The sequence below is a fragment of the Crocodylus porosus genome, unplaced genomic scaffold, assembly GCF_001723895.1.
Source record: "Crocodylus porosus isolate Cpor-Errol unplaced genomic scaffold, CroPor_comp1, whole genome shotgun sequence".
Lineage (NCBI taxonomy): Eukaryota > Metazoa > Chordata > Crocodylia > Crocodylidae > Crocodylus > Crocodylus porosus.
Genome location: NW_017728931.1, coordinates 127209718 through 127222911, shown reverse-complemented (window position 1 = coordinate 127222911; position 13194 = coordinate 127209718). Strand labels below are relative to the sequence as shown.

The 13194-nt window shown below is 46.0% G+C and overlaps 1 long non-coding RNA gene across 1 annotated transcript; it reads left to right on the top strand.

Moving 5' to 3' along the window:
- Positions 1–2117: 2117 nt before the first annotated feature.
- Positions 2118–13097, top strand: LOC109316139. Its single transcript, XR_002102725.1, has 3 exons — positions 2118–2128; positions 12081–12086; positions 12946–13097. It is a non-coding gene; the product is annotated as an uncharacterized LOC109316139 (long non-coding RNA).
- The last annotated feature ends 97 nt before the right edge of the window (positions 13098–13194 follow it).

Genomic DNA, 13194 nt, shown 5'->3' with positions numbered 1-13194 from the left:
GGGTCCCCCACCCGCCCCTCCCATGGTGTACAGCACCCCTCTGCAGCAGTAGCAGCAGCAGCAAGCAGCAGCAGGCTATCAGGGCACTCATGGCCCATTGCTGGCAGAGGCCCCCAGTGGTGCATGGCACTGCCTAAGACCTAGGGATTTAATGTGGTGCATGGATCCAGCCCAGTCTGTTGGTGCACATGGACTGGGTTGGCTTCTGTTGCCCACTGGGGCTCCTGGTAATGCAGGCAGGAGCCGTGCACCATCAGGTCAGGCTGGCTCCTGCCTCCATGTGCCCAATGCATTATCAGGCTGGGCCAGCTCCATGGAGACAGAAGCAGGCCCAGCCTGATGGCATGCAGGGCATATGGAGGCAGGAGCCAGCCCAGCCCAATGGCACATGGCTCCTACCTGTGGCACCAGGAGCCCTGGGTGGCATCAGGAGCCAGCCTGGTCCTGCCTGAAGGTATGTATCAGTGGGCCAGGCTGGATCCATGTACCACATTGAGGCTCTGGGTCTAAGGAGGTGCTGTGCACTGCTGGGGGTCTCTGAGGACCATGAGCACTGCTGGCTGGTGCTGCTGCTGAGGGGGGTCTGTGTACTGTGGGGTGAGTGGGCAGAGGTGGGGCCACCCCTCCCACACAGTCTCTTCCCCCACCACAGCTTCCCCACATAGTCCACCCAGTCCCCTCCACAAACATTTCCACAATCCATCCACAAACCCCACACCCCCACCCACAAACGCCCCATCAACAAACCACTTCCATAACCCCCCACCCTGACCCACATACCCACCCATAACCCCCACACCCATCACCACCCCATAACCCACCCGTAACCCCATACAGCACAAACCCGCATACAAGCCTCACATAGCCCACAGACCTCACCCCCACAAACCCTACACTGACCACTAATCCCACCCACAACCCCCCCAGCCTCTCCACAAACCCCATCCCCACACACCCCAGCCTCTAGCTCCCCCTGGCTGAAGATCTAGCAGGAGCTGGGTGGGGTCAGTTTGCCCCAAGTGGCACAATTTGCCCCATACCAAAGTGCATGTTCAGTCATGTGTGCTGAGGCACAAATCTCTGGTACAAATTTGTGCTGCTGCTACTTGAGCTGCTGCAAGCACACAAGCCTGCATGTGTGGACATGCCCTAGTAGTGTTGTGTCAACAAGAAATTTCGAAATGGAGATTTATAGATAGATATATAACGGATTTATAAAGAGACAAATCCAATATATAACTAGACTTCTTGGCTCATATGAAATCAATATTTAGCAAACCAGGCACAAGCCCACTGGGAAAAATTTCAATATCCATGTTGCCTAGGTTTCAACTTCCATTGCTTCTTATTTTGGAAACAGGAAAATCTTTCACAGTGCAAAAACATTAGCAAAACATTTGCTCTCTTGCTTGACAGTAGAACGTCCTCCCATTTGGAGCACTGATCTTTGCAAACACGGAATATGGGTTCAGTATTATAATGACTTTACTATTATGTCAAAACTACAGCTACTAGAGTCAGTCAAATGATACATTTATGTGTTTGTTCCTCCTCAGGACCTAATGTCTGATGAAGCAGTACTTTAAAATTTGTGAATGACATGACCAAGAGGACAAATAGCTCCACATCAAATTAAAATGTTGTCCTGACTCTATGATCCCATTGTCCATATTACATGAAGGTGCCATTTTCTTCCCTAAATTAACATAAACATAATTTCTGAATTACCTTGAAAGACCACAATTAATAGTCCATACAGGGATGTACAAGGTTTTAACTCACCACCCATCTGTTTTGGGTTTAGAAACTGATTATTTTATTTGCAAACAAACCAACGCAACCCTTTGTTTCAGAGTTTTACCTGAATGTGCTTCTTTAGTTTTCTTTTCAGGTTTGCTACTACGCGCCATTCCATTTTCTACCCCGCTTTTTACAGAATGTTTATACAAATGGGATAAACACTTCTTCTCATTCATCACTCATTGAAGAAAACCAAAGATGCCCTTTAAAGGGAGGGAATGCATCAGAGAGACTTCTTTGTTGAGAGAGTGATGGTTTCTAAATGTAAGGTGTTTGAAAAATCTTTAAGTCACCCTTTTGCCAGCATATGCATCACAGTCCTGCACAAGTGGTAGTGATGAATCTAAAGAGTCATTTACATAGACAGTGGTTGCACAGAGAGTTGACTGTTACTGCTTGTTATGTCTGAGATCATCAAGACAGCTTTTGCTGCTTGCCTTTAGTTAAGATTTCAATCAGCTCATTTATATTTTTGTATTTATACACGTAATTGTAATAAGCTACAGACCTAAGAGTTGGCAGCAGTTGCCTAAACAACACAAACCAAAGGCAGCATCACTGCAAGATGCTCGTGGAGTCTGGAATGATTTAGGTCCAGCTTGTCAATTAAGCTATTATGGGCTGCATTTCCAATCTAGATGCAGAACAGGTCATTCATTCTCTTCTGCGTATGCCCTCTAATCAGTAATCTTCACGCCAGTACTTCTGTGCTTTTACATCAGCTCTGGTTAGATGGAGCATGACAGCATTCATGTATGTTAATGTTTAGAAGTTTTGATTACTATGTTACTAGGGAATTAGGCTAACTTGTACCTTAATTTTAGTGCTAAAGAAAATTAGCATATCATTGACAAGTCAAACTGATGGTAAATATTCACAACAGAAGACTGCTGGGGAATATTTACTCTGCTTCGGATAAGGAAATAACCAAGATGGAGTGAAATTAGGTGAAAAACTATCAGGTCAAAACCAGAAGAGACAAACCTGCTTTTGCATTAATCAGGAAGTCCTTTTTTTTGTTATGCCAGCATGTGCTCTATAGTTTCAAGGACATCTCAATGCTACTTCTGTTATTCATCTTATGCTGGCAGCCCCAGTTCGAATACTAAAGCATTAAGCAGGGTAGCTTGCAACTATATGAATGACTTAATTCTTCAGTGTGGTAAGCTCCCTACCAAAAGCACTGCATCTCACTGACTTCTGCTAGGACTGAACAGGAGCTCAGCAGTGACTGAAGGGACACCGGAGGAGCTCAGCACATTTGAGGATTGGCTTTAGTCCCTAATTTACACTATGAAGTTGCTTCCTGTCTGAAAACATGACTCTTAAGGGTCCAGGGTGCAGTTCTTGCTCCTGCTTAGGTATGGTGGTACCACATTTATAGTATCAAGTTTCCAGCAAGATTCTCCTGTGAAGTGCAATATCTCAGGGTGACCTATAGCCACCTTATACCCTGACATTGGAGGTATCAGTGAGAAAAAGAATCTGTAGCCAGAGCATAGCTGCTCTGGCTGCAGGTGACTTTATCAGAGCTGGGTGTAACCTGTGTTCCCAGGTTCTGCCTCCTTCACTCACCATTACACCCTGCAAATGTTTTCAGGCATGCACATATTGGTGTAAATTTATATAAACTGACTTAGGCTTGGCTTATGCTGCTGATTTGTCTTTAGACAGTGATCCAGTAGGAGGAAGAGCAAATGCCACAAGTGCAAAGTAGTAGCTTTGCCTACCTATGCCAGGACTTGCATCAATGACTCCAGTACATCAATGTCTGCAATCTGGGCAAATCTCCAGCCCCACAGGCTGGTTGGCAGGCTTTCTACCTAGAGGGAGTGGCGTTCCCAAACACTCCACATACTTTAGAGGCCCAAAGGGAAAGGAATTGCAAGCTCACCCGCCACTATTAATGCTCTAATTTTATCTCCTAATCAGGCCTGCAGCTGAGGAGGAGAAAGTAGGAGGTATGTTCTTCCCCATAGAAATAAAATATCTTTTTAATTTTCTGAATTTCTGAAGGCAAATGTATCTACCCTTCTCATCATGTAGTCAAGGAAGGTAGTTACGGGTACTCCCCTCACACAGACAGTCCATCTCCTCATATATCACTCTGCCCCACTCACAGGCTATATTCCCAGTGAAGTATCTGCTGCCCCTTCCATATTCACAAGTGCATTTATTGAACTACCCCACATCACAACACCAGTTTGCTCTCAGATACTTCTTTCCATAGACTGCTAGTCCTGCTCCCATACTTGTCATACCTGTTCCTCCTGCTCCAATGCCTCTGGCCAACAGTGCTCTTTCCTTCCCCAGAGCCCTGCCAGTGAAGCTGAGCACAGAACTGGAACGGATCCCCCCGTCTCCTCCACCCCAGCCAAGGGACAGGACAGCAACTTTCTAGTGTTTCTTATTCCAGGTATGGGGAAGGTGAAGTTGGAAGAAAGAATAATTGCTACACAGCCAGTAGAGCTGGAAGTCAGAGGAGCACTTCAAATTTTAAAGGGGTGCGGTAAGAGGCAAGGAGAACTTTCTTGGAGGAGTTTACTTCAGTCCTCAGCAGGCAGCTGAATTCATTCAGGATGCAGTGAAGTCAACAAGAGGTTCAAGCTAAGGAGTTTTCTTTGTAAACTGCCAGCCACCCACTTCTATGAAGGTATTAAAATGCAGTGTTTGCAAGACATACTTCCAGTGCCGGCAGCTCTGAGTGCTTTCACTCTGCGTATAGTCCAGTCACTGATTTCTACAGCGAGAGCCTGGTTTTCCTCAGGTGAGGCTCTGCCTCTAATTGCTGCTGCCTAAGTGTCTGTCTTGAGTTACTAAAAATGTACACACATCACATACATTTTAAACAACTGACTGGCTTTTCTTATAAAATGCTAGTGTGGTATTCCAAAATCCAATGAAACAGTAGCAATCTTAAAAGGAGTCTTCCTTGAGGAGCTACTTTTTGCCAAATGAATCAAGAAATAAGCTATAAATGGTCAAACTGTGCACTTGATGGCACTAGTTCCTGAAAGACAATGATGCTCTTCTGTATAGTCATGTAATTGTGGAGGATTTGTCCCTTAATGGCACTAATAAGCCACCCAGCAATTGTCCTGTGTCTGATTCAGCTTTCGTTTCCATGAGTGTCTGTGCAAAAATGTGAAACATAGTGAGGTGTGAACCAAAATGAGAGGTTTTGCATTACTTCATTACTATTGTGACTAACACTCTTCACTTCTGTGTGCTGGCAGTATGTCCTGATATAGAACTGATTTTCTAAGTTAAACTGCTTATATTACAAGTTGCAAAAGCAGCTGTTTGTACCTGGCAATTTACTCAACAAGGGGTTTGGGAAGCCTTTCAGGAGTGGTCTTACAAACCCAGGTCCCATCTGCTCCAAAGACATGCAAAAATATTTGAACCTGTTTTCTGTAAGATGACGTGTTTGTTCAAATGTCTGCTTCCCCGAGTTGGTTTGAGCACCCCCCACCCTTCCACATCCACCTCTTCAGTGAATTAAACAACCATTCACAGATGCCATCATAGGTTATACCCTACTGTAGTGGCTTGCCACTGTTTAAAGGACAGTTTTATTTTCCCTGGGTCAAACTTTTACTTACAGGAAACAACATAATCACAAAACAAATGAATACATAAACAATAAAGGGTTAATTCACACCTGTGGTCCTTTCCTAGCCCCTAAGAGAGCTATCCCAGCTCTGCGCTGCCACCTCAGCATTTTTATCCCCCTCAGCTTCTTTCCCTTGGAGCCTTTCGAATCATGGACAATAAGGGTTGGAAGGGACCTCAGAAGGATATCTAGTCCAACCCCCTGCTCAAAGCAGGACCAGCCCCAACTATATCAGCCCAGCCAGGTCTTTGTCAAACTGGACCTTAAAAACCTCCAAGGATGGAGATTCCAGCACCTCTCTGAGTAACCTGTTCCAGTGCTTCACCACCCTCCTAGTGAGAAATTTTTTCCTAATATCCAACCTAGACCTCTCTTGCTATAACTTGAGACCATTGCTCCTTGTTCTGGCATCAAGAGTATGCTGCTGACTCATATCCAGCTTATGGTCCACTGTAACCCCCAGGTCCTTTTCTGCAGAGCTGCCACTTAGCCAGTCAGTCCCAAGGCTGTAGCAATGCATGAGATGCTTCCATCTTAAGTACCGGACTTTTCACTTGTCCTTGTTGAACTTCATGAGATTTCTTTAGCCCAATCCTCCAATATATCTAGGTCACTCTGAATCCTAGCAGTTCCCACAAGCATATCTACTACACCTCCCAGTTTTGTGTCATCAATTAATTTGCTGAGGGTGAAATCCATCCCATTTTCCAGATCATTAGTGAAGACATTGAACAAAGCCAGCACCAGAACTGACTCATGGGGTACTCCAGTTGATACTGGCTGCCAGGTAGACATTGAGCAACTGTGCCCAACAATCCAGCCAACTTTCTATCCACCTTACAGACCATTCATCCAACCCATACTTCCTCAACTTGCAAGAATGTTGTGGGAGGTAGTATTAAAAACTTGCTAAAGTCAAGTTTTATTATGTCCATTGCTTTCCCCTCATCAACAGAGTCAGTTATCTCATCATAGAAGGCGATCATGCTTATCAGGCATGACTTGACCTTCGTGAACCCATGCTGACTGTTCCTAATCACATTTCTCCCCCCTCCAAATGCACCATGATTCTAATCTGCTCCATGATTTTTCCAGGGTGCTGAGGTGAGGCTGATGGCCTGTAGTTCCCAGATCCTCCTTCTTCCCTTTCTGCAATCATATCAGCTACCTCCCTCTGCACCCTCAGGTGCATCCCATCCAGCCCCATGGACTTGTATATACCCAGCTTTTCTAAATAGTCCCAAAACTGTTCTCTCACTGGTATTGGCTGCTCCTTTCCTCCCCAAACTGTGCTGTCACTAGTCTGGGAGCTGACCTTGCCCATGAAGAGTGAGGTGAAAAAGGCATTGAATACTTCAGCCTTTTCTGCATCCTCTGTCACTAGGTTGCCTCATCCATTCAGTAACAGACCCACACTTTCCTTGACCTTCCTTTTGTTACCAGCATACTTGTAGAAACCCTTCTTGTTACCCTTCACATTCCTTGCTATCTGCAACTCAATTGCGCTTTGGCCTTCCTGACTTCATTTCTGCATTCCCAAGCAGTAGTTTGATACTCCTCCTAGCTGCTTATCCAAGTTTCTGCTTCTTATAAGCTTCTTTTTTGTGATTCAGTTTACTCAATTTTGTTACTATTTCACAACTGCAGTATAAATGATATTGCAATATTTTTAAATTTATTCAGTTCTAAAATGATAATACATTCTATCCACATGAAATCAATAGGTCCATTCAAATACATAACGATAAACACACTTGATTTTGTGCAGGACTCGTATAGGTATCACATGAATGTATATACAAAAATCTCTGTTAAGAATCATTTTGGGCTTGCTACACTCAAGTCGCGTCTACATGAGATGTTAGCTGTGCAGTTGTTACTGTGCAGTCATTTAGTAGTTGTGTAAACAAATAGTATCCAAGTAACACCAACAAATATATTTTTTGTGACACTAATGTTCAGTAGGGTTGTGTCACAGTTTGTGCCACACAATGCTACTGCACAATAGTATTAAGCTACTGTGCACCTATGTTTCATGTAGACACAGCCACAAAATACTTGGTATAAAACTTCGGAAGTATGGAAGTGAAATATTAAGCCACACAACCTTATAGTGGCTAGTACTTAAACCACAAGTTAGTATTTTTCCATGACCATGGCTACTGCTTACTGCAGACCATGAACCACAACATTACCACTGCCCTTTTCTCTCTCTCATCTATAAACACAGCTTTAATACATCATTCTCGCCTCTAAATTTATAATAATGGACGTCAGTTATTAATCAGTTGTATTGCCAGTAGGTAGCATCATGCTTGCAGAAAAACAAAGTGGTGGAAAACTAGCATCTCTGGATTGTTTGTGTAGAGTTGAAGTTGCCGTACAAAGTCTTCACAGAAACAGCACAGAAAATTCAAGAGTGAAGGGAAGTCAGTGTGAAGTGTCAAACCAGTTGAACTCCTACTGTAGAGGAAAAACAAAACCCCAAACCCCAGAAATGTATGTTTCACTGAGAAGAAGATCCAAACTATGTAGGCATTTACCTAACCCTTAATGTTTTCAAAATTTCACTATACACAAGATGGGAACCCATCTGAACACAACCTTATCTTTGCATACTAGGAACTGAACCTCATGCAATTTGCCAATTAAATAGGATTTATTCCTAGATTTGTGGAAATGTCTGGGACTGGTCCTTTGACCTCCTTTTCCGGATATGTATTTAGCTGTGTATTTACTATGCCAGTTGTTCCTTAGCTGGATACTTTCACAGGTTCTAAAGCCAACGGGGAGTCTAGCTGGTGACACTTGGCATGCAACTGAAGGAGAGAGGTCTCAGGGTATGTGATTCTCAAAGAGTCAGTATGTATGTATTGTTGCCCTGTGGGGTCAGGCCAATGCTCAGATCTCAATATCACGTGTTAGACAAGAGGGCATGGTGTACAATTGCACATGCACACACTCAAAAAAAGCAATTGGGTGCATACACACACACTAGGTACATACACTCATGCATTAGGCATGCACACCCCCACTACCAACTCAAGCACACACACACATCCAAAATTACCAGCCTAGGCACATACACACCTATTACCAATTCAAGCTCATACATGCTGAAAATTAGACAACAATCAGTTGTCAATACCCACACACTCAGTACACATATGCAGATCACTAATTCGTATATCACACACATGATGATATATATATATTTTTTCACCAGTTCACACACATACCACCCACCTACACATACACACAGGTGAATTCCTAACTTGGATGGTACAGTGTGTGTATGTGTGTGCTTGGGATACCTGGGAGAAAGGTTAAGGTGAGAGAGTGAAAGTGTAGGGAGTGAAAAGTTGCTGGGATCGAAATTAGAACTGGTAGACTAGAGAGAAGCTGGGCTGAGGAACTGAAGCTTGGGGTTACTCAAGTTCATTGGTGCTGGGGTGCAAGCAAAGGGAAAAGTCCGGTGGCAAGGAGGAGACAGCCAGGAAAGAGAGAGGCAGAAGGCTGAGTGATTGGAGTTGGAAACGGAGGCAAAAAGCTGGGAGATCAGGGGGCAGATAAGTGGTGGCAAGGAGGAAACAGTCAGGAAACAGACAAAATACCAACTCAGGGTTTCAAAATAACAGTTTTATTAGACAGACAACACACTACATAGCCCCATGAAGTTATTGGTTCCTACACACACACACACACACACACACTCACACACACACACACACACTGGCAGCAGGAGAAAGAGACTCAGTGGAAGGGTTGGAGTCCAGGTAGGGAAGAGAACCAGAGTCCAAGTCCTTTGCTTTGGGAAGGAAGGTGGCTACCTATCCTGGGCTGTGAGTTGATCCTCGATGGCCAGTCGGGGTCTTCTCCAGTATGGTGTTGTCCAGAGGGCGGTTGCCAGCATGGCCTCTGTGTTGATAGGTGGTGTGATATGGTACTGATCCAGATGGAGAGGGCATCCCACTGGGTCTGTCTTCACTGCCCGCTTTTATAGGGGTAGACTTCCTATGACCCTAGTGGCAGGGGCATGCCCAAGCAAGGGTCAGCCCCTGGTGTACTGAGCATGTGTACTCCTAGGTAAGGGCGTGCAGTTTCAGGTATCTGTAATGGCAAGTTGACTGATTTCTGCAGCAGTCCTAAATCTTCTAAATCTTGAGGCAGGGAGGGTCAATGCAAGATGATGGTTTGGTCATCGAGTTGATGGTTCAGTCATTTAGAGGGAGCTATTTTTAGACCTACTGCCATTGTCTCTCATGCACTTTCATACATCCCCATTCATTCAGGAACCAATTTACATAGGAAGGGTAGGTATGAGTCATAGGTTACAAAAGCTTACGCAACAGGGCATGGGGACAAGATGGGAACAAGATGGGAACCTGACACAAAATGGATACTTGATATCACTCATGCCAACCCATACTGCAGGCCTAAATCATACAATGTTAATATGAAACAATAAAAATCAATGCACAAATGACAGAATACAATACAATGTAAAACAGTAAAAATCAATACAAACATAACAGAACACTATTTACAATATAAAAGGGGGCTTATTACAATAATAGCAAACAAGAACTTAGCTTAGCTTACCTACTACTATTTGTAATCACTTATGATAGAGAGGGCAGAAAGAAAGTCAGAAATGGCTAGGGGTAGGGGAGGGAATGTATTTATAAGTAATAATAAAAAAAAAATCACGAAGAGGGACATGCTCGGTTGGGATGGGCTTCACCTTTCCCCTAAAGGTAAGCGTGTGTTCTCTTGTAGGTTGGCAGATCTTCTCCAGTGGGCTTTAAACTAGGCTCGTTGGGGGGAAGGGGAAGATGAGGGTGGAGGAATCCTTGGACCAGCGAACCAAGTATCACCTGCAGGAGCAGCTCAGTCTAAACCAATAAAGAGCATAGCAGAAAACCAAGTAAGTAAAAGGAGCCTGGGTAGTACTGGGATTAAGGGGGCAGTGCATTCATCCTCAGGAGGCCTCAAATGCCTCTACACAAACACTCGTAGTATGGGGAACAAGCAGGAGGAATTTACCCTCCTGCTAGCTAGCACCAAGCCAGACATAGTGGGGCTCACTGAAACATGGTGGGATCCAATGCATGACTGGGCAGTGAACATCAAGGGCTATAGGCTGTACAGGAGAGATAGGACAGGGAGAACCGATGGGGGTGTGGCACTCTATGTCAAGGAGCAACACCCATCCTCAGTGAGTAGCACTGGATCAGAGGAGGGGCAGACTGAAGTACTCTGGGTTACAATACAAGGTGGTCGGGGAAAAAGGGACTAAACGGGGGGGGTCTACTACAAACCACCCAACCAAGGAGAAGAATTAGACAAGGAATTCTTAGGACAGCTCACAGAGACAGTTAGGTCCAAGGATATGGCCATCATGGGCGACCTAAACTGCCCAGACATCTGCTGGGAGGAGGAGACAGCCAGGTCTGACCGCTCATGCAGGTTCTTGGCCAGAGTGCAGGACCTCCATCTAACCCAGGAGGTACACAGCCCCACCAATGGAGACACCTTGTTGGATCTGGTCTTGACCACGGGCGACGACCTGGTGGGGGGACTGCGGGTGCTCAACCACCTGGGTGACAGTGATCATCACTTGCTGGAGTTCACTATCCAGCACAGGGTGGCAAAGGCCTGCAGCAAGACAGCAGCCCTGGACTTCCAGAGGGTGGACTTCAACAAGGTGAGGAGACGAGTGGGGGAGACACTGAGCTTCCCAAGCAGGGGGGAGTTGTGTGTCCAGGAAGAGTGGTTGTTCCTTAAGGAGATGATCCTCCAAGTCCAAAGGGAAGTAATCCCTACACAGGTCAAAGGAGGCAAGAGTGTGCAAAGGCCTCCATGGCTCACCAAAAGCATCCAGGAACATCTCCAAGCTAAAAAGGTGTACACACAACCCATTGGAAGGGAGGGGCCATCACCAGAAAGGACTATACCTCCATTGCTCGGGATTGTAGTGGGGCAGTCAGGAAGGCCAAGGCAGAGATGGAACTTGGACTAGCAATCAAGATCAAGGACAACAAGAAGTCCTTTTTTAAATACAGAGGGGGTAAAAAGAAGGTACCAGGTAACGTGGAGCCTCTGCAGGACATGCTAGGAAATCTGGTCATCGCACTGGACAGCAAAGCTGACTTATTTAACAATTTCTTTGCCCCCATATTTCTGAGGAGGGACCTGGTCATCTCCCCCACTGGGACCCCTGTGGGCCCTGTAGGCAGCACACCTAAGCCTAGGGTCAGTGAGGACCTAGTCAGGGAACTTCTGGAGGGACTAGATATATTTAAATCAGCAGGTCCTGATGATCTCCACCCCAGAGTGCTGAGGGAACTAGCAAAGGTTATTGCGGGACCTTTGGCATGGCTTTACGAGCACTCGTGGTGCTCGGGTGATGTGCCAGATGACTGGAAAAGGGCCAATGTGGTCCCCATCTTCAAAAAAGGGAGGAAAGAGGACCCAGGTAAACATAGGCCAGTGAGTCTTACCTTGCTCCTGGGGAAGCTTTTTGAGAGAATTATCCTGGTACTTGTCCATGAGGGGCCAGCAAGGGAGACTGTGCTCAGGGGCAACCAACATGGGTTCATTAGGGGCAAGTCTTGTCAGACCAACCTGGTGACCTTTTGTGACCAAGTCATGAAATCCTTAGATGCAGGTGTTGCAGTGGATATAGTCTTTCTGGACTTTAGGAAGGCCTTCGACACAGTTTCTCACCCCATTCTCATAAAAAAAAACTAGGAGATTGTGGTGTTGATGCCTACACAGTCAGATAGGTAATTAACTGGCTGGTGGGCTGCACCCGGAGACTGGTGGTGGATGGGTCTATTTTGACCTGGAGGGATGTGGGCAGTGGAGTCCCACAGGTCTCGGTCCTTGGGCCCGCACTGTTCAACATCTTCATCGGTGACTTGGACGAGAGGGTAAAAAGCACCCTGTTCAAATTCGCAGATGACACCAAGATGTGGGGAGAAGTGGGCACGCTAGAAGAAGGGATAGGCTGCAATCAGCTCTAGACAGGCTACAGGGGTGGGCTGATGGAAACAGGATGGGGTTCAACACTGACAAGTGCATGGTAATATACCTGGGGAGGAAGAACCAGCAGCATACATACAGGCTGGGGAACTCCCTTCTCATCAGTGCTGAGGCAGAAAAGGACCTAGGGGTTATCATTGACGCCACAATGAACATGGGCCAACAATGTGGGGATGCAGTCAGGAAGGCCAACCATACCTTGTCGTGCATCCACAGATGCATCTTGAGCAGGTCAAAGGAAGTGATCCTCCCCCTCTACGTGACACTGGTCAGGCTGCAGCTGGAGTACTGCGTACAGTTCTGGGCACCGCACTTCAGGAGGGATGTGGACAGCATGAAGAGGGTCCAAAGGAGGGCCACTCCTGTGATCATGGGGCAGCAGGACAGGCTCTACGAGGAGAGATTATAGAATCTGAACCTGTTCAGCCTCCACAAGAGAAGGCCGAGGGGGGGACTAGTTGCCTGCTACAAACTAGTCAGAGGGGACCAGCAGGCACTGGGGGAGTCCCTGTCCCCCTGAGCACTCCCAGGAGCGACTAGAAACAACGGACACAAGGTAGCAGAGGGTAGAATCAGGATAGACATTAGGAGGTGCTACTGCACTGTCAGGGCAACTAGGATCTGGAACCAACTTCCAAGTGAAGTGGTGCTGGCTCCTACCTTGGGGGTTCATAGATTTCATAGACATTAGGGCTGGAAGGGACCTTGGAAGATCATCGAGTCCAGCCCCC